The 24,086-nt window shown below is 40.9% G+C and overlaps 1 long non-coding RNA gene across 1 annotated transcript; it reads right to left on the reverse strand.

Moving 5' to 3' along the window:
* Positions 1-1,930: 1,930 nt before the first annotated feature.
* LOC120499925 lies at positions 1,931-22,721 on the reverse strand. The gene is made up of 12 exons (XR_005626995.1): positions 22,534-22,721; positions 20,177-20,226; positions 17,079-17,268; positions 16,425-16,489; positions 13,296-13,506; positions 12,183-13,181; positions 11,425-11,543; positions 10,745-10,906; positions 6,419-6,548; positions 4,971-5,426; positions 4,535-4,584; positions 1,931-2,126 (listed from the first exon to the last, which is right to left on the reverse strand). It is a non-coding gene; the product is annotated as an uncharacterized LOC120499925 (long non-coding RNA).
* Between the last annotated feature and the right edge of the window lie 1,365 nt (positions 22,722-24,086).

Here is a 24,086-nt window from a genome sequence, read left to right on the forward strand (position 1 = left end):
CTTTGGCTAGGCAAAGGCACCGAAAGAAAACTATTATCATGCATTATTTTACATCACCTTTACTCCCAGCTACAGTCATGATGAAGTCTTGTAATGCATGGGTTTTAGTATCATTACACAATCAATCACTAGTTGGGTGCCTTTTTACCCCTCTTAGCCCTGCCTCCCAAGTGTCTGCTCACAGCAGAGGTTGGTTCCATTTTCCAGAAGCCAAGGAAGGCTGTGGTGGGAGAGCAGAGGACCTGCTGTCCAGCAATATGTCATGTAGTGTCATGGAGAGCCACATGGGAAAGCTCTCTGTTCAGAATGAATGAGAAAGGTTATTTAGGAGAAATAACAGAAAAAAAATGATAACAACAACCATGCTTCAATCACTCACTACTAGAAATGTCCCTACATGTCTTACTCCTCCTCATTGTCCATGGAGGCCCTATAGCTTCTATTGCTTTTGTGGAGGAATGAACAAGTGACTGGTTCAATTAAATAAGTTGGATGTAATAATAGACAGCAGCCATATTATACTCACATAATAGACATACAAACATGGAAAGACTGATTTAAGAGGGTATAGACTGTCTTAACTATGGCATCGTGCACCACTTGAAAACCTTATCATTTGGCATTAATAATAATCTTTCACCCTAGTATTTTTATGCAATTAATACACAAGTATGTAATTCAGTGTATCTGTCTACATTTAAAATAGCTACAGATACATCTTTTTCCCACACCACATTGCAAATATTTTACCTATTCACTTTTCTCTGCCATTGACAATTCCAAGTAAACAAGACAATTTATTTCTTACCTCAGACCCACCCATTCATTCTCTTTCTAGGAAGCTGTCAAGAACCTTACAATTTTTCTACTTTTTTTTCCCTTATTTCACTGTTCTGTTGACATAGTCCTATGCTCATAAGCCAGGGTGAAGTGAGGTATGCACAGCATGTCCAACACCACTACAGAGCTAAAGACAAAATGGGGGGAGGGGGGCTGGGCTTCCTCCAGCCCAGGGGCTGTTTTGCCCTGTCCCCTGCTACAAGTCTTTGCCTACCACAAAGCCTTCTCTTAGTTAAATTTTGGTGTAAATCAGGCTAAATCCATCTGCAAAACAGTGATTTTTAGAATCATATAAGACTAAGAAATCTACAATTTTTCCAAATTATAGCAATACTAGGAAGATGGGAGGAATAAGATGCAGAGGGCTCCTACAATTATCTAAAAATCTACTAAAGTCTTTCTGAGCTTGCCACAGCACACAGCCTCTGAGTCACAACTCCCAAGGCTTCCACTTAACAACTAAAAGGGAGAAATGATCAATAACATTTTTCTCAGTGAATGATTAAGACTGCTTTTAACAATGCAGTCATGCATGCTATGTACTAAAAGGGATGATTCATTAGTTACTTGGAAGAGAAGCATCTTCTTTTCTCAGTTCAGAAGACAGAGAGATGAGCTAGTGCCCCATGAACAGGGCTGACTAGCATGTAGAAAGAGAGGAAATACTGGCTGCTTTTGTCCCTGTCTCCACATCTGCAGAGCTCTTCTCACTAGGACAAGAAAGTAACTGGGGAATTTTGTATTCAGAAGTGGCATTGTTTTAGTCATGCTTTGCATGAGTCTGACACCAGAGCTGCTGGCAGCTACTGGCAGCTCCCTCCTCTGCCCTGCAGTCACAGGTGCCTGCCCCCAGCCCAAAGCATGATCTTCATGGCCCCACTGAGCAGCCCAAGCAGACATACCAACTGCTCTGCACACACCTTCTGACATTGCTTTGGCACATACATGGGAAATTAGTTTGTCCTGATTTTTGTGGTGATTGCCTCTGCTGAAATAAAATGAACACTTACATGAAGAACTGGAAAAGAGGACAATGATACAATAATGGATTTTTTTATTATTACTCAACCCTACTGTTGCTGAAATGAATTTTAAACCAACTCCTCCCTTTCCACCATCTAAAGTTTGTTAATGCTAATCTTCCTTTGAAGATGAGATCATGCATACAGTAACAAATATATCACTCCCAAGCCTTGAGAGGTTTGGGCATTCTTTGCAACACCCTGGTGGTGCAATAGTGTGATGGCATCTGAAAAGTAATGCTGGGTTGTCTTACAGTCTTCTTCCTGTGAGGAGAAATGATGCTGCCAAAGACTGTATGCAGAACATTTCCAACAAGCAGAAATTGAGGTTGTTGTATTTTAATCACAACAGGTGTTTAATTTATGGGCAAGTACAAAGCTTTTTCTTTTTTTTTTTTTTCTGATAAGACTGATCAAAACTGTCACATAGAAGACCTACATTTCTTTGCCCTTTTCTTGGGGTCTGAATACCAGATACAAGCATAACTTGTGTGCTTCTTACTGCAGACCTGTAATCTGGACATGCTGTACTCAGAAAACTGGCAGCAATTCCAAATGGTGTATGTGACAGACCTCTGGCACCAGCCTAGAGATGGTCAGTATCTGCAGTGCTAGTACACATACAGTGCCCTTGCTTCCAAACAACAATCATACTATTCCTAAGTACACTTGTATCCTGGATTTTATCAATCCCGTTGAAACTCTGCTTCACTCATCCCTAGGCTAAGTCTTTGCCTAAATGTTTCTCTCTCTGGTTTGGCTTAGCCTTTCTTTTGACCTAATCCTGACTACCTTTTTGCTTTTCACTGCTCTTCTCCTCTGTCACAGGTTGCCTCCTTGGCAGCCAGCACCAGCTATTTAAGCAGAATAATTAATCTCCCTTACTCATGTCTCTGTTTTCCTCAAGAGGTCAGGGTGGGATGAAAGGAGATGTAGCCTCCACATGCCAGGGCAACCCAGACCCACATGAAGACGTTAGCAGATCTAAGGGGTGGAGAGGAAATCCCTGTCAGTACTTCCCTTCCCAAACACACTTGAGCAATATCCTGCCCTGAACATGGCCTACCCTCAACTCTCCTATATGCATTAGTATTTATTATCATTCTTTGTTATCTGAATCCCTTTTTATTTCACCTTGTCAAGTGCAGAGTATACTTCCAATAGGATTGGGAATAGAAAAAGGGTATCTCTAAGTGCCTGTCTAGCTGAGCTCCTGATAAAAAGACCTCAGGGATTTTGGTTATATTATTCATTATGTAAGTGTGCTTAAAGCCTCAGCTACATAAATTCCATGCAATTCAATTCCAAACATACAACTTTAAAGAAATATTTTACTCCTGAAATAAGTGCTTTGGGGAAAAAAAAAAAAAAAGGTGGTTAGGTTTGGGGTTTTTTTCAATTCAAAAAGATGGTATTTTGATCTAAAGCAAGAATCATTTTTGTGGTTTTGAAGGCCAAAAAATGTCTCTTGAAAACCAAACAATTGACTTGAAACACAGACAGGTTCTTTTCATTAAGTAGTGGAATACATTGACCAAAAGAAGGATCTTCTATTAAAAAAATCTCATCTTCAGTCAAAAAGTTAAAATCTCCTGAGTCTCCTAAATAAATGCACAGCACATATTGGACACCAAATGCAATAATCTTCATTAGATAGATATATATGCATGTATATAACCACCGAAGAGTAATGTATTCCATATAAAAACAGAGCATTATCAATTCCATATGTGAGGTGTTATGTAACTTAAATGATTTTTTTCTTTCACCATTACGCTTCAGCTTTCACCAGAAACTTCAAAGACAAATAAAACATTAGTCATTTAACTGGTGATATATAATACTCCCATTTGTCATCTCTGGCAAGGTTCTGCTTTTAAACTTAAGTTAAAGCAATTAATTTGTGTCCTATGAGACATAAGAACCTAAACTTCATTGCAGCAGATCTCTGATAATGCTGAACATAGAGCAAGGTCAGACCTTGGGAAGGAAAACTTAGCACAGTGTTGAATGACTGCTACAATTAATTTTTTTTCTGTAACCCCTGAAATTTTGTATGCTATTCTGTTGACACTTCTTTGGAAATAGCTGCATCATCTTAGCTAAAACATTTCCTGCCTTCTCCCCTCAGCAACCCACAAGAAACAGCCAGAGGCATTTATTTAGCATTGAAAACATCTGAACAATATATTCACATTTCAGAAAATATGGAAGAATTGAAAACAGTATAATTTAGTGGAAAGAGCTGAGTCGTTTTTTCCTCGGAGCTATTACCCATGCTCTGCATAATGGAAATGTTGCTATTTTTTTTATCAGTAACTCACTGCCTTGTCACGCTGCCACTTTCTATAATGGTTAATATATAACTCACCAATGTGTCAGTTTTTCCCTAAAGTGTTACTTCAGGCAGTGCAGGGGAATTCCCTTTGATATCTGTGCCAGAGCAAAGGTACACTGGCAGCTGTAGTTATACAAAAGGGGGACTTCAGCTGCAAGGACAGCTTGGGAACCTCTGTGTCACACTCCTCCTTGCCTCTGGCTGCTTCTTCACACTCATGCTTCTCTGCAAATGTTTTTGGGGTTGTGCTGCAAATCAGGTCACTGAGCTGATCCAAATTACAAATAGGCTTTTTGTTTACAGAGTTGTTCTTAATACAGGTTGCTTTTCTTACCAGAACGATGCCACAAATTGCAGTGCTGGTGCAACTGAGGAGGCAAAGTCCTGGGAGAGAGAGGAGAGAAAAGCAGTTGGGGCAGAGGACACTGGAGGAAGCATGCCTGAGCTCATGGAACTGCTGGCTCAGGTGGTGTCTCTTCCATTAATAAGGGTAAGATGCAGTCAGGAGGTTGCTGTCATAAACCATTAACAAACAGCAAGTTCACATGAAAGGATCATGCACTTGCTCTAAAAAAAGGACTAAAATTAAACACTAAAACAGCTCCATATATGACTTTTGCAGGAAAAGTAGCTATATACATAGGTGTTAGAGAATGTATGTGGGCATATGCATGCACAAACACGTGCATACACACACAGATGCATATTCACACACATTTACACACCAAAAAACATCTCTAAATTTAAAATAAATGCAAAATACATCTCACTTCAGCGTTTTTGACAGTCTTCAAAAGCATGCAGCTCTGATCCCCTGGATGGCTGGTTCGTGAAAGCAACAACCAGAGAAGCCTATAGAGGGAGCAGGCTGCCTTCTTTTCCTCAGCAAAAACCTTAAGTGATGACCCTGAGAGAAAGGAATAGAAAGGTAGAGGAGGAAAATATCTGCAGAAGTAGAGCCCTATGCAAGGGCTAGAACAGTTGCCCTGCAAACAGAGGGAGCAGCACCAGAGCTGCTCTCAGGGCATGGGCAAGAGAGCTGCAGGTTCACACCTGCCATCTTCCTCCTCCCTCTTCTCTGTGTTCACACTTTGTACCCTACAGGGAGTCAGGAATTTCTTAGTGTTTCCCTCGGTCTCTGTCCCAGCATTTCAGCAGCTTCTCTGCACATTGCAGGATGGAGATTTGCTTGCCTGGAAGTTGAGCAGAATTTCATCTTCCAACACCTACAGCCAGAGTAATAGAGCAGTAATAGAAGACAAGAAAAGATGCAATCAGAAAAGCCTGGCATTTCCTGTTGAACAAAAAGAAAAACTTAAAAAAGGCTAACCGTGTCACAGACAACATAAGAGAAGCAGTATTAAGCAGAGCCAATTCAGAAGACAGAGTACATAGAAATGTCATAGTTATTTATTGTCAGTAGAGGCAATGTGACTGAACTGAATGTTACATGTATTTGAATTCACTTGTGCATACACAAAAATGTTTAATTCTTTAAGCCATGTATACCTGTATTGGAGGCTCAGAAAGCTGGTAGCTATATCTGTGGCTGTAAAGCCCAGAAGGCCCATCCTAGACAGGTTTGTGTTTGCTGAGCAAATCTGTACCAAAAGCCTCTACCTTACTGTGTTTATTATAGCCGAAAAACCCCAGAGGATAAGATCTTTTTCTAACACATAGGCAGCTGTGACAAAAAAGAAAGTTTAACAAAAACTTTAATAACTGGTGTTATTAAACCAACCCAGTTTCAGTCTCAGAGACCAAAGGACTAGCAGCTAAAAACACCTGTTCAGGGCTTGACCAAGCAGTACATGCATTCTCAAATTAAAAATAACAATCAGAAATAAAAACCAGAGCATAATACATGGCAAACATGCATGCATTTTTCACCATGTTGCACCTCTGAGTTCTTCATGTAGAAAGACTGGCCACCAGAGTGTATCAGATAACTTATCTTTTTGTAAAAGTCTAAGGATGGGTATAAAGTATGCAATATTTATACATAAAAAAAGGTACTAAAAGCTTTACCTCTCATGCACTTAGGTCTAATAATACTTTAGTGTGTTTCTCCTGGGGAACAAGAACAGGTCTTAGCACTGCAACATAAATAGTTAAGCACAAGCCATGCAGCAGTAAAAGAGAAAAGGAATATATTATGCCCTTCAATTCCAAGGCAATGCAGCATAAAAAATATAATAAAATAAAAGGATACTATTACTTTTCCTCATAATATGGTTCATAATTTGACAGGTTTGTTGCTGCTTTCTTTTTTGCTTTTTTTTCCCCCATCATTAGAGAAAGGCCATTTGAGGAATATACTCTGCACAGTGATGTGATTCAGCAACTTTCTGGAAAACAAAAACACAGCTCTCTTTCTGGTGTACTAATGAAACACAACTGGCACTAATTTTCATTGAATTGAGCATAACTGAAAGCAGGCAATGTACCATGTTAGCTGAAGCTCAGTGGTCTTAGATCACAATATTATTTTTCATGAGTTTTTATTCATTATGTGCTGAACATAACCTGCTGCTAAATCAAGCCAATGATAACAAATATATTACTGTGCAAGCTGTTGTGTTACCAAGAATGGCTCAGTAAATACATTTGCCTTTTTATCCAAATTCTAGATAGCTTCTGTCTGTACCAACATGTGAGGCCATTGTTTCTGAACATCTCCTACGGGCATGTCCACAGAAAGGTTGTCCAGCAGTTCCACAAAGGCAGAGTGCCCTGTCACGAGCTTGCCATGTCAACATTTTTTCCATGAGGACACTAAATGCTACTCAGACACACGATATAATTTTACATATTTGGCATTCTTTACCAGTAGTACTCCAAGTCTGGAAAATTAAATCAAGATCAAAAGGAGGTAGAAAATCCCCCATAGTCACACACAGAGTAGTCTAATGAATTTAGGAAGCCTTATGCTTCATGGGTGTGTTTCCATTAAAAATATCTGAATAAAGATATAGTTGCCTATCTAGTCTGATAGAGAAATCCTGTCTCCAGGCAGGCATGATATGGTAGCCAGCCATGGCAAGCAGAAAGTGCCTGAGCTGGGCTGTGCTGCATGTTCTGCCTTAGGGCACATGCTGCATTTTCTCCAAGCAACATGTGGAGTGACAGGCAGCATGTGTCCCACATACCACCAGGATCATTCCTGCCTCGAGCCACAGAAGAGCTGGCACTGGAGCTCTGCAGCCCAAAGTGAGTGCAGCTGGGTCCCACAGCCTCTGTGAACCCACCTGAAGATGAAAAGTGCTGCATGAGCAACCACCCTTACTGTTCCTGGCAGAGCTGCATGGGGACATTGGCACCCAGGATCTGTGGGCTTGGCTAATCACCAACCAGCACAGAGCCTCTACTCTTAGAAGAACCAAGCAATATTGCCCAAACATATTGTCATTTGCAAAAGAAAGAGTCATTTTGACAACGAAGTCCTCCACTGACTAAGTGATCATGGTGTTGCTGGCATTAAAGAGCTGGCATTTCCACCATAAATATTTCTATCAGGCTGTTGTATATCAGCTGTAAAACTTGCTCTGGGCTTATATTTGGAAAACAAGACCCAGCAAGATAATCCTTTTTTAAACACATTATCCTATATGAGTAATCTACATGTATGTAAATCAAGAAATCTGCAAGTGTAGGTCACACTGACACCTTTGCTGATGCTATGGCCATCAGGGAAAGTGAGCACTGGCCATTCCAAAGTTCTTGGTCTGGGACTTTCCTTTTACCTCCAGATACCCTCAATGGTTCAGATAAAAATGCTGGGGAGACAGGGTAGAGCAGACAAGCTGCTGTCAACAAGGAAGCATGGAGAAGAGCTCCCCCAAGAGAAAAATCCATCTACTGAGAAGGCAAAATATATAGCAAGATATGGATCACCTTTGCACACAGGTGATGAACAGCCACTGTTGGAAAGTTCCTGAATCCTGCCTAGCCATACATGCCTCCTTCCAGATCTGGAGTAAGCCAACTTTTCCAGATAAGTGAAAGAAAAATTGCACTTATTTCTATGTCAAAGGAAATTTCTGGTGTTGCTTCCAAATTAAACCAGCTTCTTGGTCATAAAGCCATAACACTTGTACTGGCCACACAGCCCTCTTGTTTTAAAAGGTTTCCTGTGGATTCTAGCACTTCTGACATACACTTTGGTGGAAAACAACTGGCCCTTCTGAATGGAGATTTTCAGATGTGCACAGAATAATCCCAGGAGAAATAAGTGGTTACATGCACCAGGAATGGAAAACTCAATACCCAACAAACAGTAGCAACTTTACGTGTATTAATGATAAAGTATTCAGGATTTATAGTTAGAAATACTCTTTTCATTGATTTCATTATTAGAAGTCTGTTACATCTAAGCATTTTTTAAATGCTGAATCTCATTTCCAAATACCCTTAGGGAACAACAGCCACAAAATTAGAAACACATTACTGAATACAAATTAGAATAACTAAGCTTAACACTATACAGGAAAAATGCAGTGTTAAAATATATGAGGTAAAATTGTGTTCTAACTATCCCAATGTTAAACATCATTTTGTCCTTGGAATGAGCAAGGACAGAAATTTGTGACATACTCTTACAGTGTTAAACACAACTGTAGTTTATGTAAGTTATGTGCTAGATCAGTATCTTTTCTCAGTATAGTTAAGGCCAAAGAAGTTTAATAAGATATTTTTAATTCATTTTTTAATTAACAAGTCTTTTTTAAAAAATGCTTTTAACGCTCCCTTCCTTTGGGACCAGGATTCTAGGAAGTCCTGAGAAAATAGATAGATTATTTTTCAGTACTGCTTACACAGGAAACCTGGAGGGATAGAACAAGTGACAGAGATTCTTCAGTAAGCATGGAAAAGCCACTGCTATCACACCTATCACATTGATGGCAAAAGCAGCAGAAGGCCACAGATATCTACCAATCTGTACTGGGCCAACCCCTCAGATGCTTTGTAGTATCTGTAGTTTTCTGAGGTTGGTAGGACAAGTGTTTCAGAGCACACATACTACCATGGCCTGGGTTAGAGATAGGCTTCCCTTATCACTCCTGAACAAGTCTTCATGAAACAGACATTCTCACACCACCTGTGCATAGTGCAAGCACACGTGCAGGCTAGAAAATGACATTTTCTTATCACAATGTTGTTGAAAAATGTATTTCCTTTCTTTTTATTTTCAGGAGCAAAAATAGAAACCACATATTTCCAAAACCAGAACTGTGTTATAATAGCCAACGCAGGAAAAGAAGGAAAATTTGTTGTGGTCTGCAATATCTTCCCATGTTAGTCACCTTCCCTTCCTCCCCCTCTTCCAGCCCCAAGCATATGGCTGTCATAAACTCTTTAAGGCAACATTGTTAAATACATTCACCAATTATTCTGATAAAAAAGAATCATCCAAATAAAAAAGTACAGTGATGAAAAGACTCTGTTTAGAGCATTGCTTCATATTGGTGAATAGCTCATTTGCTATTTCTGGGTTTTAGAGCTCAGTGCTTTTGTAGTAGATATTTTTAAATAAAGGTTAATGAACATGCTTGTCCTATGTTACATACTTGAAATGACTGTGGAAATAAACAAGAACCCACTTCTTAAGGCACTACCTATGGTAGGATTTGTAGGTCTTGAAATAAGCAGACAGGCCAAATACACATGAGTTTCACAGATCATTCTCCAGCAAAAATCTGCACTTATGAGCTGACTCCTTATCTCCACTTCAATCAAATGAACTTATTGTTAAAGTTTTACAAAGCAACCCAGCAGCAAGGTGAAAGATGAAGAGATTATTGAATAATAGATAAGAATATTTTTAGTCAGCTCAGATGTATTCATGCATCTGACAGAGCACCAGGAAAAAAAGCCCTCAGAAAGGTGCTGGCTGAATTCCAGGAAAAGCAACCTGACTGTCACAGCCCTGCAAAGGCTGAGGTCTTCCCATGAGAAACGGCAAAGCAGAGCTGCTGGGGAGGCACCAGGAAAGCCAAGAGAGTCCCAGCCCCAGGCACTGGGTAACTCTGTGGGGACATGGGCCTGTGCTGGTCCTAGCCTGGGGCACTCACAGCTGAGCAGGGCTGTGGGCAGCTGGAGAGTGCCTCTGCTGCTGTGCCCCATCACGGGAGCAAAGACTAATAGCCCCAGGGAGCTGACGTGGGATCCTGGGCTCTAGGCAGTGTGGGGGGAGCCCCAGAGGGCTGGGCAAGGCTAGTCAGAAATGGGGGTGCCCTCAGGGCCCTGATATAGTTATGCAAAGATGCAGCATTAGTACTAAAAAAGTGGTTCATATTTCTGGTCCTGCAATTGATTAACTTTTGCTTCTTTTTCACTCATAGCTTTATAAGCCAACAATCCTGCCCTTAAATTTGCAGCAGCTGGAACTGTAAACCTATTCCAAGGTCATTCTTCCCATCAAATTTCCTACAATGCAGTTAAATACAGGGGCAACAAAGCATTTGTAATGACCTGGAAAGCACCTTCCCCATGCACAAAATAAAACTACCAAATTGTCTGATTTCAGCCCTGTTCTGCTTCTTACCCTGCATCCATTACCCAGTGAGAGTCATTGTTCCATTATTATGGTCTGAAGAGACAAAGAGTTTTAGAAGATCTTTTCAGTGCATGAGCCAGCCCTCTCCCTGTTGTCTTTCCCTTCTAATGAAGATCACAGTGTAGCTGACATCTTTGATCCTGAGAGCCTCTGAAAAAGTGAAGGTATAATGATGTTATTCACTTAAAAGCTAGGGAGATACTGACTGAAATATCAGCTACTGAAATAAAGTAGCTGTGAATAATGAAGTGTCACTTGGATATTCAGAACTTCATTCATTAAAAAACATTTCTGAAAGGAACTGGTTCATCTGTCCCTGGAAACACTAACACAAGACGTGCCAGGCTAAAACAGACTTGGCATTTAGTCTGGAATCAAAGTACTTGAACATGGTCCATCCTCCCACAACACTGACTACAGAGCACAAACCCCTTCTCTTACCTTGTGTGCAACCATGAGACTATGCAGCACTGGGCAAGAGAATCCCTTAAAAGGCAGGTGTAAACAGGGAATACTTATCTCAGCTGTATTCAAGAAGCAGAGTTCCTCACAACATAAAGGCATGACAGCCCCCAAAATACCATGTGAAAATAATCAAATTTTTGTCTTTTGGACCAGAAACAGTTGTAAACCTGCAGCACCATGGAGCTCATTGCTGCTTAATCTACCTTGATTTGTTGACAGAACATTCTTTATTAACTCCTTCCTTCCTTAACTAGATTGCCGTATGCAACCGAGTTAACATGTTCAAAATTAGCTTGGATGTGTCTCAGTTATATCTTGGGTCCTGTAGAGAAAGAAAAGATACAAACTGGGAGTTGAAACTGCAGCATTGACATAGCCCAGCATTTTGAACCACTGTCCAGAAAGGCATTTCAGCACACATGTAGCTGTAAGGCTCTGAACAGACTTGGCAAGTGCTTTAGCTTAATAATGGTGAAGCATGTTCTGAGCTCCCTTCTGGATTGGAAATTGTCTCTGAAGGGTTTCATAAAATGCAGCAGAGCCTCAGGAAGCAGGAAACAACATTTATTCAATTTCACTCCTCTCAATCTGAATGCACTGGAACTAGGATATTTTGGCATAAAACTCAGACATATTTAAGCAAATGTCAGAGGCCATCAAAGGCTCAGCAAAGTCAGTTTTGGTGGGTATGGGCACGTACAGAGGGGTTCTTTCCCAAAGCCACACAAGCCCAAGTGTCAAGTGACAGAAGTCAGGATGAACACTAGCAACATGGAACAAGGAGCCATGTCATCTTTCTGTGAGGACTTGGACAGGTTATTGTGCCACTGCAAAGTGCAGGGCCCTGAAGAGTGCTGCAAGTAGCACAGCTTTTTAAGAAAATAGCAGAACAAGAACCCATCTGTGCACACACAAACACACAGAGACACCAGCATGTTTATCCAAAACAATGTCACGTAACCTCTCACTTCACATCTTCTGGATCACATGGAGGCACAGGGTCATCTACATGCACAGCACTGCTTTTTCAGCCCTTTGGATCCACCATCTGCATCTTCTACTTCCTAGCTCCCTCAAAGTGAAGTTTCAGACAGACCAAAATACTGAACAGTCTCCCTGCCTGCAGACTGCAACTTTTGGAAATGGCTGTGTCAGCTGATATTCACCCCCTGTAATGACACCATTTGATATTTGAAGCTGTGTTTTCATTTCTGAAGAATAATGCACATGCTTCAACTCCCTTCTCAGATGTGTCATCCCACTGCTATTCCTTTCTTCTTTAGGCTACAGTTTGGTATTCTTTTAAGTGAACATGATTACCAATAAAGCATTCCACACTTTCTCCCACTCCCACAATTTCTCCCAGATCATCTGTTGTACTGTGCCATCACAAATATTTGTGTGGCTGCATGGTTAACCAGATCAAGGAACTGATCCAGATGAAAAACAGCCCCTGGGAAAAAATGTGCAATTTTTGCAATATAGTTCCCCACAAAGTCATACAAATGCTTATGCTGCAGTTGTAAGAAGGTTTCCATAAGAATAGGGATGACTGACTGAGAAAAGGGAAGAGGAACAATCTGGTTTTTTGAGCAGTTTTTCTGGCCTTAATGTGCTGCCATGGTTTGGCATTTGCTTTCACCAGCATTTGTCCACAGAAAGCAGACAGAAATTCCTGCTTTGGGGAGTAAACATACAGAGCTATTGAAAATTCCTTCTGAATGCCCAGGGAAAAGTTCTTTGCACAGCAATATCTAACTCTTGCCAGCATTGGTTCCCAAGTCCTTAAGGTCCAAAACAGTGTTCTTCCATTTGAAGAAGATCATTCTCCTATCAATGACAAGCCCAAGGATCCTTTGGAATCAACTGTTATCACTTCAAAGGCAAACAGCCTGTTTCTCTTTCTCAGGATTTAAGGACTGGTGAAACAGAATGCTGCCTCATTACATATTCCATAGCCCTGTGGTGTAAATAGGAGAGAAAAATATGGAAGCATTACCATTGGATAGCATTTTATCAAAAAACCTTTTGAAAACAGCTCACCTCCCCATAAAACAGTTTTTAACAAACTAACCTTAAAACTAGAGACAGAAAGCCTTGACACCAGTTCCCTCAGTTTCACTTCTTTTTTGTCTTGTTTTCTTCACAATAAAGTGGCAGTATCACTGCTGATATTTCTCAGGACCCATGTGATAATCTTTTGTGAGACACTCGAAAATTGCAGTTAAATGCAAGCTTGCTGGTGAATAAAGCTGCACAGAAGGCAATCATGTTGCCTCCTCCACCTAAAAAAAAAAAAAAAGTCAAGAATTACTCTTTTCTCCCCACTAGTTTGTGGTATGAGATAGCAAGGATACAAAACCAGCTGATGCCATGAGTGGGAGGACTGACTACAAAGAGAACTCTTATTGTTTCCAGTAACTGTACAATTAACTTAAATTGTGGCTATCTTTTCACCAGGGGTTTAACATATTCAGACTAAGGATAGTGTCTAAGTGAACATTACAATTTCCTGGAGAGATTGCAAACCAGTGATCGTCCCTGAAATTGTATACCATTGCTTACCCTTCACTAACCCAAAACACGAGGGCTGTGTGTTACCATAGGCTAGGGGACTTCCTCCACACTGTGTCTGTGCCATGGCAAGTCTAGGGACAGAGCTCTGACACAAATGGTGGGCACATTTAGCATCAGGCAGTAAAGATCAGGGGAAAATGTGCAGAAAGGTAACAGAAAAAGACTAATTCTCATAATATCTAATATTTGGGTAGCTCTGCTAATTTTGATGGAAGCCAAGATGGACTCAGCTATAGAACTGCGAGGTGAGCATTTTTAGACATTGAAGGTGTTTGAACTCTAGGGAGCCCAGAGAATGTAAAATCTACTGCTGGGCAGAGACTGCTTAAGGAAGTTAGAGACCTGTTTTTAACACAGACTTAGGAAAGTTGGCAAGAAGAATTGTCTTTGAATTTTTCCCCTAACTGCCAGTTAGGGGAACTTCCAGTTAGAACTTCCAGTTCTCTAGACATCATTCTGTCTCTACTTCGCATGTTGTGCTCATGTGGCTTTTGGAGCTGTGATGGGCTGAGAATATGACCAAGGCAGTATTAGTAAGTGTAAGGCCAGGTCTTATTAAATTAAAGGGAAGGGAAGCAGACAGATTTTCAGGCACATAAACTCATCTGCATATCGCTGAAAGTCAATGTGCTTGGAAGGGTGCCAGAGCTTTTTCTAGCTATACCTGTCTAGGAAAATATGACATTCCCCTTCAACACCCATCTACTTGATCTGATGCTCAGCTTTCTCCCTCCCCAGTAAAGCCTCCTCTAACTCTGTCTCCATTCTGACAGTACTCGCAGCCTTGTCTGGATGCACTCAGTTTTCATACCCTCATTTCCACCTATCTTCCCATTCTTCTCACCCTGTCCCACCACCTCTTCAAGGCCTCATTGAGCCAATCCTCTGGATCCCCTACTCTTACTATACTGAAGCTCATACTGAAGCTCCTTTGACAGGCCCCTGTCAGGCAGGAGCAGTTCCACAAAACTTAGTCTTCTGCAAGGCAAATCCACCAGAGAGGTTTCTATCCAGCCAGAGCAACTGTCTCTGCCAGGCACTGCCTGATAACTGGATGATGGTGCTGTCCTGCTGCAGCCATCAGGAGTACAAATAACCCTCAGAAATGGAGTTCCCTTCAGCTTTGATTATTTCAGTGACTGGGTTCTATCCACTTCCTGGCACACAGCTGCAGGGCCAAAGCCAGCAGGATGAAACAGGGATAGGAATGAAAGGCTGAGTATAGGGTGAAGGAGGAAAGTGGTGAGGTGAGCTAGAGAAATGTTTAGGGTGCCTCTGCCCTGCAGAGAATATGAGGGGGTCAGAAAGGAGCATTCACAGTAGCAAGGAAGCAGCCTGTGTACAACAGGTATTATTTTTCCCTGTATCTCATAATAACACAATATTTTGTGAGCTTTGTCCAAAGCTGATGTGCAGAAAATACAGGAGCATTTTGCAATACTTTTAATGTTGTTGTGTCATAATGTTCTTCAGTTCTCCATGAAGTTAAAAGGCACAAGAACAGATTAGGACCCAGTTGAGTGAGGAGGGGGGAAAAAGGCAAAGAAAATTCCCAAACACTTGCCTCAACAGGCCATCAAGAACTGAAGGGGCAGCCCCCTGCAGACACACACAGGTTAGCAGCACAGCAGGACCCATCTGATACTGTGCTTCTGCAACTGAAGACAATCTCTTGAAATGAAGGGAAGGTGAGGGTGGAGCAGGAGAAGGAAGAGCTTCCAGCAATTTACTGCAGAACACTGAATCCCCCCATAGTCAAGCTTAGCTAAGGGCAGTGGTGAAGAGTAGGAATACCTCAGATAGGATGAAAGGAGAAAAATAATGTCCCAGGTTTCTGTCTAGCATGGACTGTATAGAGACTTGAGCTGCTGATGAATCAACATGAATCAGCCCTATTATACTCCAGACCACAACCATGATGTAAATTGAGGTGATGCAGCAGCTGACTCAGAGGCACCTTGTACATCCTGGGTGAGGCACAGAGCTGGGGACAGCAAGCCATCAGCAATACCCAAATAAACTCATAAAGCCTGAGCAACAGGTCTAAGGTATTTTACCCTCTCTAGTTCAAACAACTAGTACGTATCAAGCCAACATGTAATGTGCAATGGCTCCCTGCCTTCCTTTAAAAGAGCAAGTTCTCCTTCAGGATTGCTTTGTCTCACCAGTGACATCACTGACAAGTGCAGGTGCTGTGACCACAGCCTGGTTCACCCCACTCAAAGGAGACAGGGGCTGGTCAGTACATATGATCTTCTCCCACCATGAACATCTGGAAGCAGAGCCACATGAGGCAGCAAACCACACAGCAAAATAAAACACATTATATTTACATCTCAGCATTAGATGTTCTGTTTTGACTTTCATTCATGCTAAAAAGAATTTTATGGAGTTTTTTTTTTTTAATTGATATTGTGCAGGCTGCTGAAAAAGCATGGTACATCGCTTTGAGCCCTGGACAAAGTACTCCTTTTTTGGCCTTGGATCTCTATGTGCAGCATGTTGTGGTCTTTTTGGATACCATCTCATTGGAAAATAGCAGGAACTGACAAAGTTGGAATACCAGGAGGACACACCAGATGGATGGGAACCATGGCCTTCAGCACTTTCTTTGATATCTGCATACCTGCAGCTAGAGTGGGGCTGCCTTCTCTTTTGCTCCCTCTGCATTTTGCACATGAGGCAACACACCTGGAAAGGAAAAGGGCTTTCAGCCACAAAGGAATAAGGAAACAGGCATATGTTCAACATCACTATACAGCCTACTACCACTACACTGTGGCCCTGATCCTGAGAGATTATACCAGAGCTTTCAAGGATAGTCCCACACCACAGAAGGCACTGCCTGCTTTGTCACTGGCTATGGTAAGAGCAGGCATGGGTATCACAGAAAATTTGACAGGGTTACCTGCTGTTTGTACCTAGATATCACCCTTTCAGCTTTCACAACATCTACAATTAATAAATTGTAACAAATCGAAATACAATGGCCTACATACTGCTGTGTCTGCAATCCTTACTTACGATAAAGCAGAAAAGAGTAAAAAGTTCTTAATAAATAGAAATTGTATGGATGTGATCTGGTTTTTACTATGTTGAGCATACTAAATGTTTAGAGGGCCTCTACCTCTGTTGAGCAGTTTTGATATTAGCTTTGTATTTGTGCTGAATGAAATGTGTGCAAATGCCTGACAGAGTCAAAGGATGCCTGAAACAGGATTTAAGTTTGAATCATAGAACCACAAAATAATTAAGGTTGGAAAGGACCTCTGGAGCTCACCTAGTCCAACACCCTGCTCCAAGGAGATGCACTGCCAACACCATATCTGGTCACTTGATCAGCTTTGCCTTTGCTTTCACAGCACTTTCCTGGGACTGAGGCTTTGGCAGCAGTGGTGCTTTTGCCAGCTGAAGCCATTCCTACTCCACCTCCAATCCTGTCCTCCCAGCACAAACATTTGTGTAGTCTCCTAAGGAAGTGAATCAGCTGAAATATAATCTGTACTGCCAATATCATAATAATTTTTTCTATCCAGAACAGTTCCCCAGTCCAACATATTCAGTAGTCATACTCACAACCTTGGTGGAGGAAGAGCCAGACAAGGACAAGCAGCTAAGAGGATGAAGGGAAAGGAGGAGGAAAGAGCAATGAAAATGCCTGCCTGAGCCAGAGCTGCAAATCAATGAATTCTGTGTTAATACCAACCCTCAGATGAGCAAGATTTGATTCCTGTTCAAGCCCCTTCACCACTACAATTTCCTTTTCAGGGGTGGGGCAGGGTGGTTAAGTATTGCTTATTGAATATTTTCACATACCTGAACTTGTTGGGAAAATTCTATCAAATGTATAGGAACAAGGTGAGTCTGTACATGTGTCAGAAAGAAGAAACAAGCAGAAAGTTGACCTGAACAGAAGAATGAAAGAAATAAAATTTTCCAAAAGGAATAGCCAGACTGGCTCTGTTACAGAATCTGGGATGTCTCCACCCAACATTTTGTGGAAAGGCATTTGCTTCAGAATTAGATCAAGCCTGAACAAAGCTGGAATGAACTAACCTACCTTCACTCCAGCTTTCCCTTCTTCACAGTATCTCCATATTTGCCAAAAGGACTCAAAACATTATTTAAAATAACTGACAAGACCAATCGCTGACCAAAACAATCTGAGGAAATTCCAGACAAGGAATATATTAAAAAAAAAAAAAGAAAATACCTGATTAATTCCATCTAGCAACAGGTATTTAATGCAGACACCTGAGTCAGAAACCAGATTACAATAGTCCCTCTGTGTAATCCATGAAGAGTAGCAAGCACTTCCTGAAGATAATTCACTGCAACATCCAACTTAGCATTTCTGTATAAGCTCATCAGAGGTCAAAACTGCCCTCCAAGCAATACTCAAACACAATCATCACTGACCAGTGAGAGGCTCCATGCACTGTCCTGTCACTTTTTATTTCAATCTCAGTCTCTCATTCCTACTGGTCAGGGTTCAAAATGCAATTTGAAAGCCAAATACAGACTGAACTAAAACTTCAGACACCAAAGAATAATTTACTAAAATCAATCCAAAAGTGAAGCTTGAAATAATATTTTAAACAACATGACATTGATTTGTCCAGAGTTAAAGACAATACTCCTACCCAGAGTATTATATTCCTGTATAGATTCAGCAGAAGCCTGCAACTGGTCATGACTCTCATCATTACCCTGACTTCAACATTAAATGTGTCATTATAAACACTTCCAGTCCAAACAAAAGTGGAAGTAGCAATAAGCTCCTGGCTCCTAACTGTCAAAAATCCTAACTCATTTCCCCACATGTACCATAGAACAGAAGGTACCTTAAGAGCAAGGAGTGGCTTTAACTAGAGCCCTGTGCCAAACCTTTAGTCTCTGTCTACAGTTCTATCACTGGTTACAGGTTCAAATTGACAGCTGACTTGAAGAGCCACAGCCCAGAGATCAAAGATATCCAAGTACACGATAGACACAATGCACATGTTGTGTACACCCTGACTTAAACCAAACTGTACTGACAATACTTCTCACAGTAAGTACCGACTGCAGAGCTGCATTCCTTTTTAAATAGAATACAGTATTTAAAATCTAGATATTCCCTTCCTAAAGTGTTAAGAATTACATCACTTTCCAGCATTGATTCTAAGGACAAGACCTGTATAATCACGGAAAGGGAAAACGTCCTAATTCCAGTTCCTGCTAAATCCCATCCCACAAATTACTGCCTTATTCAGAAAGCCAAACTAACCCTGCTAATTATAAATTATTCTCCTCCAATTAGGTAATGGAAATAATAACAAATGCCTTAAGTAACTAATCACAGCTAAATAGCACAGCTTGTATTATGGATACCAAGTATTCCATACCACAAAAATACTCCCAGAATATGAACAAGGAAAGTGCAGTCTGTCTGCATGAACTCCGCAAGAGGAAGAGGTTACTGACCAAAATGTAGATAATTGAAATTATTTGGGACTAATCTGAAATGCAGTTAATATATCATCATTCAAAGGCATTCTACTCCAGTGTGTTACTTCATTTTAAAGATGTTATATGGGCTGTTTTCTGCCTTTGTACCATGCCACTACAAGATTTTACAAGTGGGTAGTTAAAGTGAGCTCTGCAAGACCAGTGAGTAGAATATTTCTGTCTGACCGGGCTGTTTTCTGCCTTTGTACCATGTCACTACAAGATTTTACAAGTGGGTAAAGTGAGCTCTGCAAGACCAGTGAGTAGAATATTTCTGTCTGACTACTCTAAACTGCATGCAAAGAAGACCAGACTAAAAGCTGATTACCTGCTTTTAAACATGTCCCTGAGTATCATACACAGTCTGTGCAGTGACTTTTAAGTGCCACATGATTATTATGTAGAAGCAAGCTAATCTTTGGTGGATATTATCTTGAAGCTTTCAAACAGCATAATATATTTTCATGTTACTAGTCCTGAATAAAAAGAAAAATTTAATAAAAACTCCAATTAGGAGCACTCCTGGATATGAATATGCTCAACAGGATTTTGCAATTTGATATCCAAGTGCTAGCATATTTATCTTAGAAATTAGAAAATTCTGGCAGCTAACTAGGGAGATTACAGCAGGGCAGCAACACGTGAAGGCAACCTACATTCTGCCCCCTGGCTAGCAGATTATTTGTAATAGTTAATGGATGAAAGGACAGGTGAAAGATACCAAAACTCTGCCTTTACAGTGCAGTATTAAAACACTCTTGCGTGCTCATCAGCAGAAATTCAGTTACCATATAAGAGCAGGAATTAAGAGGGAGGATGAAAGACTAATTCCCCCTTCTAATAAGGAGGAATGGCCAGTGATTCAGAAACTCACCTCCAGTCACTCACCTGACTTCAATTTCTTGCCAGGTCAAGAGACCCACTGATTGTGCCTTTTCCTGTAAAATGGAAATAGCAGAACATCATGGGCAGGGCAGAAGGAAGCCTGGAGACAGAGAGGTGTTGAGATTATATGAGTATAGCCAGAGGTGTAACAGAGAGGATTTGCTTGCTTAAAGCAATGGCTGGTTGCTTTAAGATGCAACAGTCCTGCTCCAGCACTTTCTCCCCCTTCCTTGTTTGTTTTCCCTTTCCCACACACACACAGCTTCAACTCCTCTCTTGTGTAACTTATGAGTACAATAAAGTCAATTCAACTTACTAAACAGTAAAAGCACTGTGCTTTGCTTTGGAATTATTTTTTTGTTTAGTGCTGCCAGGTTGAAGCAGGTTAGATTTAGATACAGTTAGATCTAGAGACAGTGAAGAAGACAGCTGAAACTATGCAGCCTGAAGAGGGATGACCAGAGCATAGGAGAGCAGCAGGATCTTCCCTCTTCAATAATTCACTTGACTGGGAGCTATAGCATGTAATTGCCCCTGAATGACGGACACCTCAGGTGCCCAGGCACAGAGAAAAGGAGCCAGCTGTTCTTTGCTAGGAGTGGAGATCAAAGCCTCATCCAGCACAGGCACCAGAGCTCCAAGAGACCCCTAGAGACTGACAAGGAGCTCACAAACATAAAATAGAGCTGGAGCTTGATATAATTCTTTTTTTTTAGAGAAGACTGAAACAGTAGCAGACCAAAAATATAGGCAGGGAAGTTTACTGCCAGTTAAGGGGAATACCCTCTTTCCCTTACTAGAGAAGTTATTAAGTCTTGGTTTCAATTGACTGCACAGTGCTACCCCACCAGCTTTGATACTGTCATTCAGTTTGTTTGTAAATAAGATCATCTTTCTAATCTATTTTGCTTTCATAACATGCTTCAAGGACAGCCTGTGCATTTAAATAAGGGTGTACCAAGTGGCCATCTTCAGCAAGAGAAAGCTTTGGATCTGTGCAGTAGGACTTAGTAAAGATATTATTGGTTGACTAGATGCCTTTGCATCCAGTGAGGCCCAACAGAACATCCAGTGCCACATTAAGAATTGTTGTTAGTTTTGGAATAATGTTCCAGAAAATTATAATCACTGTGTTAGCAGAGTAACAGCACACACTGCTCTTACATCTTACCCCTGGGAAAGCTAAGGCTGTTTCCCTTTGATGCACAGACTTTCTCAATCTGAAGCATACCATGCACCTTGCTGGGGGATTCAGGAATATTTTCCTGATTACCATTGAGTCCATCTGTAAGAGGGCAGTGATATATACCTACAACACATCCATCATTTTCCTGAGTCCCGGGTGAATACAATTAAAAGCATGCCCAGAAACATGCAGAAGCAGCAAGGACCATCATGAGGCTGTTGGCACCACCCCTGTCCACCTTCCACTTGCCAGCCTGCATGACATTCCCTTGGGGAAGCACTGTCACACACATTTGGAGCACAGCCTGTACTCATGACTCTGGCTCTGTGGCCAGGTGTCCTGTTCCTCTGCTGACAGGCCCCTATGGACGGACACAAATTACATTATTAATGCCTGGCTATAGCTGTTGGAACCAGTGAACCAGGTTTGAGCACATAAATGCACCACCTTGAAGAAGAATATATACTTTATCTTTCACATTCCCTGCAGCAGTTATCCCTGTGGTGGTGAATTACACTGCATGAAGAAGGCATTCAGATCATAAAACCTGCATATATTCCTACGTATTGTGATTAACAGAGAAAGGAAATTGCAATTGCTCACACCTGCTATATACATTTTTCCAGATGCTTGCAAAGAATGGTGGTTACATTTTTTCTCACTTTCAAAAGATAAAAAATATCATCTGTCAAGCTTCAAGAGTAGATTAATCAGCCTCAGGTGAATTTCAAAATAGCAGTATTCAAAGGGCAGAGAGCACACCTAGCAATATGTGCTGCAAAGCACCCAGTACACTAGAAGTGCAATAAATAAATGATCATAACAATAAAGCTGTCTTGCATGTAAATAACAATTCACCTTGATGTTTAAATTTAGCAAGCAACATTTCCCACTGCACATCAGTTTTGATGCACCTATGATAAGCCAAATCACAAAGTGTTGTTCTGATGATCTTAACATCATGGTGCAAGGAACGGCACATAAAAACTAGGTAAGGAGAATTTAGGAAACTGAAAGAAATAAAATTATCCTCCTGGGAAATTAAAACAACACAAAGTATGTGTCTTCATGGCAGTTCATAGAAGACTCAATCTATTAGCTGTTTAAAAAGTGATATAGAAAGCATAACTGGCATCACCCAGTTTTAGGCACTTCGTAAGCATGCAATTCTCACCATATCCAGCAGAGAGGGAGAAGTTCCTTCACTGGCTCATCAGGACTCTCTTAACTCAGGTGGTTTTGATTGCCTTGTTCATGGTCTCACTCTCTGTTGTCTACAGAAAAAGTTTAGGCAGCCTGGTTGGCTGATGTTGTGGCTGAGGCCACAGGATTCATCGGCTGGGCTGCCACAGACACCACGAATGCTTCCCCTAAGCACCTAATGTAAGTAAAAAAAAAAAAAAGTATTTTCTTCCTTATCTAATACTGCATTAATCTGACAGTATTTATCAGACACCATGAATGCTTCCCCTAAGCATCTAATGTAAGTAAAAAAAAAAAGTATTTTCTTCCTTATCTAATACTGCATTAATCTGACAGTATTTATTCACACATTATTTCTCAAATAAAAGGTTTTGAAATTAATTAACTGGTTTTGTTTGCATTTTTTGTTTGCGTGTTTTCTGAAGATCAATGTAATTTAAACATGCCCAGTGCAAATAACAGTCTAGTAATATGAAAAGTAGAATGCAATAAATCCATAAAAGGCAGTTACAATTTCCCCTGACACAGTAGCCTACAGAATCCTAGGTGGTCACTGCTTCCCATCAGGCAGCTTAAGAAACTTCACACACTTTCTAGAAAAAAGAAGAAAAAATCTGAGGTCTATTTTTTTTTAATAGCTAGATAATTTCCAGATATGTGTTTAACTAATTGTTGTTCAGAAACTTTTTATTTGGTTATAGCTCTTCTTATTGAAATTCCATTTTCTGCCTTCTTCCAAAGGTTTGGTTTGGTTGTTTTATCTGCCACATTGAAAAACCCTGATGGAGATAGGACAAGGTATTCTCAAAGTGTTGAAGCTGGCTGTTCTGGAGTGTGCTAGGCTGCCTGCTCCACTGGGGCTGAGCATACAGCTCTAACTCCCAGACCATCACAAACATCACTATCTAAAACCCAAATGCTCATTCCTCCAATCTTTGGAAATATATGGAAACAAATCCATACAATAATATTCAGGTTTGTAGCTTAAACTATACATACAGTTAGAGAGACAAAATGTGGTGCCATCAAATAAATGCAGCCAAAGGTGAAAGAGAAGGAAACTGGAGAGGCCAAGAGGACCAGAGTGGACAGCACGCTGCACAGAAGCAGTAAGAATACAATGTCCTTCCTTCCCCTCCTGCTTTACAGCTGGATTGGGTAACTTTTACTTATACAGACTCACTTTCCAGAGTTCTGTACTCCTGCTCATTGGTGGGAATACCAAAATCCAGCAAAACAAAACAAATGCTCAGGTAATGGCTTAACAGGTAAACAGGAAGCTTAAGGGTTTCTATGCTCTTTAGAGCAAGGACAGATGCAACATAGAGAAATACAGAAATGCAAGCCCCGATATTCCCTCCTGAGCACTGCTCAGTCTGGCTCATTCATAGGTCAATCCTGCCCAAACCAGTTATATTTTCTGGATGTCACCTAAACCTGTATGGCATTGTCCCTTTTACTCTTCATGTCCATTTCCTTTTCAGTCACACACTCTTCACTTATTTGTAACAATTTGGTTTGGAA

The sequence above is a fragment of the Passer montanus genome, unplaced genomic scaffold (assembly GCF_014805655.1).
Source record: "Passer montanus isolate IOZ18808 unplaced genomic scaffold, ASM1480565v1 scaffold17, whole genome shotgun sequence".
Taxonomy (NCBI): domain Eukaryota; kingdom Metazoa; phylum Chordata; class Aves; order Passeriformes; family Passeridae; genus Passer; species Passer montanus.